Below are 5,890 nucleotides of genomic sequence, written 5' to 3'. Positions count from 1 at the left end.
ACCTGCCGAATATGATATGAAAACACAGTTAGGATTTTTTCTCCCCATTTGCAATTTTCTCCCTATTTCTTGCTGGTGTTAGACAGGAGTTATTGGCATGGCAGCTTCTAAAGAAGCTATAAAAACTTTGAACATTCCCAAAATTCTGAGGGACGCAGATATTATTTTCCGTGAAGACATACTTCTAGTATTGCACATTAATGCATTATTCGAAAAGATAATTTGAAACAATGAATTCAATTAAAAGAGAAACTTGTGGCTCTCGACTCAGTTACAAATTAAACCGCTTTGATGCTGCAAAACTTCCAGTGAAAAATGTTCGGACGGATTCATGGTCCATTCATTAACATCACCTTTGTAAATCTGTATTTTCTCTCATTTAAATCAATATTGCTGTTAAAATCTTACCTTTAGGTTAAAAACTTAATTAGGAAGTGAATAGCATCCAAATTTCTGTGGTATTTCTGACCCCACATTAATTTTCCTCAGTAGCCAATACCTGGAAAACACTTTTGCATTCTATTAAATCGCTTCACATTTTCACTTCTGAAACTTTCTGTTCATATCATCCCGACTCAGCTCGTTTCCCAGGGAGTATTCTGCAGCGTTTATTGTATAATTCAGCCAAGCAGCAACAATGTGTAGCAGTGAATGCAGTCTGGAGTAACTTCTGGCAGCTAACTCAACTTAGAATCACCATAGTAACAGCAGCTCTTAGTACCCATTAAAACTAGGTTGAAACCAATTGGGAACTCCAGCACATCATAACTGATCTTCATCAAGAGACAACACGAGGGCAGTCGATCGTGCAAAATACAAATGCAAATTATTCACACAAAACGGACTTTCATTCCTGAGAGATGTATGTTCAAGTCTAACAAATTAAAAGGTTTATGAAAAAATAATATGGAACTGGGATTCTTTCAACGTCAAAATAAGGCTACAAACATGACAGGATACTAGCTAGTTACTTCTGAATACTGGAAAAAGAACTTGCATTTTCTGTGATACATTTCTCTTGAATCAAATAGGCAGTCATCTAAGGTTAGGTGATATTTTCCAGTTCCTTTATTGAATATGGATCTTGCATATTTCCACCTTATATGATTTATTTACCATGACAGTACGTAATATCAGTGGAACTGTCAAACAACTCTATAAAGGTAAAGGTGGCTTTTTTGCCTCCAATACTGATTGAATGCCTGTTATGTTACCAGATTCCTCTGGTGGAAAAGATTAACAGATTCAAACAGTTGAGAAGGAAATCAATCTGTCATTGGAAGAGGAATATCAGTTCTCTTAAAAGATGAGGAGTGACATGAAGGCTAGTGTTTCAAAAGGTACAGGAAATTAAAAAAAAGTCTATGAGTGCTGAAAGTCATGCAAAAGTAATTTAGGGATAGCCGAAGTGAATTTTAGGAGCCACATGTATGGTATATTTCCCAGCCAGCAGAATCAGGCCGGCAAGAACCTAGAAATGTGTCTGTGCCATGTACCACCCCAACTGCCACTCCTAGTGAATTTCCAGCTTGGCACACAATTGCTCTTAAAGTTCAACATTCAAATCATATACATAAATGCTATGTGCATCATTTCTCATTATTTATCATGTTATCCTGTGGAATAAGCATGAAGCGAAACTTCAGACATAAACCTGTGTATTTTCCCACAATATTTTCCTGCATTTTCAATTGCTTTTATTGCTATTTACTAAATAACTTTTAATGCTTTGTGTCGCGGAAAACGGAGTGAACACTCAGACCCAGGAGGTTTGTCTCGGAAGCCTTTATTAAATCGTGATATCACGGAGAGCCCAGCAGCATACAATGGAGCTAGCTGACACTCTGAGGAAGTATCAGAGCACACACATATTTATAGTAGAGGTTGTACATATCAAAGAGCTTGAAGGTGATAAGACTGTCTAACTTTCAATGATCAATTACATTGAGAATCATTGTCACACAATTAGTCTATTCTAAGTTTATGACTATACAGGATATTGGGGGAAGCTCACATAGTAATAAAAAGTGAGACAGAGAATAGATAACCATGCTTGACCTTATCTTTAGTGCTAGGGGGTGTACACACTCTAGAGAACAGATGACCATTGCTTGATCCTGTCTCCTTGTGTTGGGGGCAGACATCCCAGCCCTGTCTCAAGGACTCCAGGAAGCCTGCCCATGACACTCCCCTTTCTCCCCTCCTGCTCAATTAGCTGGCAGCTGCAGGTGTACCTGCTAGAACAAAAGAGGGAACTGTGCTGTAGTATTCCACTATGGTGCTAACTGTTTAACCCTTAGTTGACCTGTAGATGTATTTTATTCTTCCACACTTTGACTTTGATTTTTTTTCTCTGTCTCATTGAAATTGTCTTTAATTGATGGTGTTAATTGTGGCTCACTGGTAGCAGTTTTGTCTCAGTCAGAAGGTCGTGCTGCACCGTGTCTTTTAGATGAGTTGTTAACTAAGGACCTGTTTGCTCTCCAGGATGATGTAAGTCACACCCAATTGGCACTATTTGAAGAGCAGGAGAGGCCAATAAGATACCAATATGAACAACATTACTCAAGGTTTTTACTCAAATACCATTAGAAGGGTTAAAGATATGTATATAAGTAACTTTGCTGTATCAATATGCTGACCACGTTGTCCATTAAATGCTGTAAGTAGCAGGAAGCAACACAATGCCAGCAGATTAGTTCAGTAATTGTGGATTCCAGCCCTATTATTTATCTGATCACATAAGCTAGGATGACATTCAATATGTGGTGTATTGTTGGAGTTAATGTCTTTTGGATGAGATATTAAACTGGGACCAGTCTGACCAGATCCCATCATACTCCCTCAACCCACCAAATAGAGACTCTCTGATCATTCATTTATTTGTTGTTCATAGGATCTTGTTATAAAGCTTTTCAAATATGATAATAGCCATTTGGTAGTACAGAACTTGGGTATTGCAGAAAAAAGAGACATGTCGAAGCTTTTCGCCTTGCACTCTCAGGACACTTCGCAAGAACACCAATATAAGGGGAAGGCATTGGTATATTGGTACATTGGCATTCTTGCAAAGTGTCCTGATGAGTGCAAGGCAAAAAGCTTCAACATGTCTCTTTTTTCAGCAATATGATAATAACTTGCATTTAGATAGCTCACTAATTATGGAAAAATGCCCATAATTACTTTGCAGGGACTTTATAAGAAAAAAATGTGCATTATATGAAAGAAATATCAGAGAAAGAACTTGCAATCACCTAGCAACTTTCTCAACCTTAGAATGTCCCCAAAGTGCTTCAGCCAACTAATCATTTACCAAATCCAGTCTCAATGGCAACGTAGGGAGTCACAGCTGCCAAATTGCACTCAGCACGGGTGCCACGGGACTTAATGACCAGATAGGCTATTTTAATGATGGGGGCTGGGGAATAAATGTTAGCCAGGGCACCAGTATAATGGCAGGGATCCTTGCAGTCATCTCAAAGGGGAGTCGCAGTAGTTACGACTGAGATGGGCGGAGTGCCCGAGTTATCAAGCCCCACTGCTCTGCAGGCCGTACCATTAATTTAAATGTTTAATTTTCTCACCAAAATGGCCAATTGTGTACCTGTACCTCTAGTGCCCTGAAGAAAAGAGACTCTGACCAGGCTTCTTTCAAAAAACTCAGAATGATTCAATTATTTTAAAACAAAACTTCTTCTAACAAGTTGCAAGTTCTGATTAACACACAATTGTAATCAGGAAGTGTAACAATCTACCTCTTCCTAAAGAATTCTCCCAGCACACACACACAGACACACACACAGACAGACAAAGGGCAAACAGGTAGAGTCTCTCTGCAGAGATGGGCTTTGGGGGATGGGTGTTATAAAATAAAGGATAAAGTCCTCAGGGTCTCAATGCTGTTGACCTGCAGCTCCCTTGTGGGAAGACAGGCCGCTGGTCCCAGTGGATGCCAAGAAGTTCTCATCAACTCTCAGCTTTGCAGCTCCAAACGCAGACTGGTTACACTCAGATGAGGATTTTCTGGCGACAAGTTGATAGCCACTCTCAATTTTAGGCAAGGTACAGAGAGGGAGCCAGTCAAGGTGGCCAGCCTTCCTCAATTTATTCTCCAACAACTGCCTTCAAAACAAGCGGGTTCACAGCTTAAGTTTTTCCCTCTTTCCGATGTCATTGCCTTTTTTATTTCCCAGCTTCATAAATTAAAGTTTTTTTTTTATTCATTCATGGGATGTGGGCTTTGCTGGCTGGGCCAACATTTATTGCCCATCCATAATTGCCCTTGAGAAGGTGGTGGTGAGCTGCCTTCTTGAAACACTGCAGTCCATGTGGTGTAGGTACACCCACAGTGCTGTTAGGAAGGGGGTTCCAGGACTTTGACCCAGTGACAGTGAAGGAACGGCAACATATTTCCAATTCAGGATGGTGAGTGACTTGGAGGGGAACTTCCAGGTGGTGGTGTTCCCATCTGTCTGCTGCCCTTGTCCTCCTAGATGGTAGTGGTCATGGGTTTGGAAGGTGCTGCCTAAGGAGCCTTGGTGAATTCCTGCAGTGCATCTTGTAGAAGGTAAACACTGCTGCTACTGTGCATCGGTGGTGGAGGGAGTGGATGTTTGTGGATCTGGTGCCAATCAAACGGGTTGCTTTGTCCTGGAGAGTGTCCAGCTTCTTGAGTGTTGTGGGAGCTGCACTCATCCACGCAAGTGGGGAGTATTCCATCACACTCCTGACTTGTGCCTTGTAGATGGTGGACAGGCTTTGGAGAGTCAGGAAGTGGATTACTCATCATACAATTCCAAGCCTCTGACCTGCTCTTGTAGCCACAGTATTTACATAGCTAATCCAGTCCAGTTTCTGGTTTATGGCAACCCCCAGGATGTTGATAGTGGGGGATTCAGTGATGGTAATGTCATTGAACATCAAGGGGCGATGGTTAAATTCTCTCTTGTTGGAGATGGTCATTGCCTGACACTTGTGTGGCACGAATGTTACTTGCCACTTGTCAGCCCAAGCCTGGAAATTGTCCAGGTCTTGCTGCATTTGGACATGGGCTGCTTCAGTATCTGAGGAGTCACAAATGGTGCTGAACATTGTGCAATTATCAGCGAACATCCCCACTTCTGACCTTATTATGGAAGGAAGGTCATTGATGAAGCAGCAGAAGATGGTTGGGCCGAGGACACTGCCCTAAGGAACTTCTGAATTGATGTCCTGGAGCTGAAATGACTGACCTCCAACAACCACAACCATCTTCCTTTGTGTTAGGTATTCCTCCAATCAACGGGAGTTTACCCCCTGATTTGCATTGACTCCAGTTTTGCTAGGGCTCCTTGATGCCACACTCGGTCAAATGCTGCTTTGATGTCAAGGGCAGTCACTCTCACCTCACCTCGGGAGTTAAGCTCTTTTGTCCATGTTTGAACTAGGCCTGTAATGAGGTTAGGAGCTGAGTGGCCCTGGTAGAACCCAAACTGAGTGTCAGTGAGCAGGTTATTGCTAAGCAAGTGCCGCTTGATAGCACTGTTGACGACCCCTTCCATTACTTTACTATGATTGAGAGTAGACTTGATGGGACGGTAATTGGCCGGGTTGGATTTGTCCTGCTTTTTGTGTACAGGGCATACCTGGGCAATTTTCCACATAGCCGGGTAGATGCCAGTGTTGTAGCTGTACTGGAACAGCTTGGCTAGGGGCGCGGCAAGTTCTGGAGCACAAGTCTTCAGTACTAATGCCAGAATATTGTCAGGGCCCATAGCCTTTGCAGTATCCAGTGCCTTCAGCCATTCCTTGATATCATGTGGAGCGAATCGAATTGACTGAAACTGGCATCTGCGATCTTGGGGAACTCCGGAGCAAGCCAAGATGAAACATCCACTCGGCACTTTTGGCT

This window comes from Cetorhinus maximus, chromosome 2 (assembly GCF_964194155.1).
Source record: "Cetorhinus maximus chromosome 2, sCetMax3.hap1.1, whole genome shotgun sequence".
Classification (NCBI taxonomy): domain Eukaryota; kingdom Metazoa; phylum Chordata; class Chondrichthyes; order Lamniformes; family Cetorhinidae; genus Cetorhinus; species Cetorhinus maximus.
Note: the sequence above shows the minus strand (reverse complement) of the source record.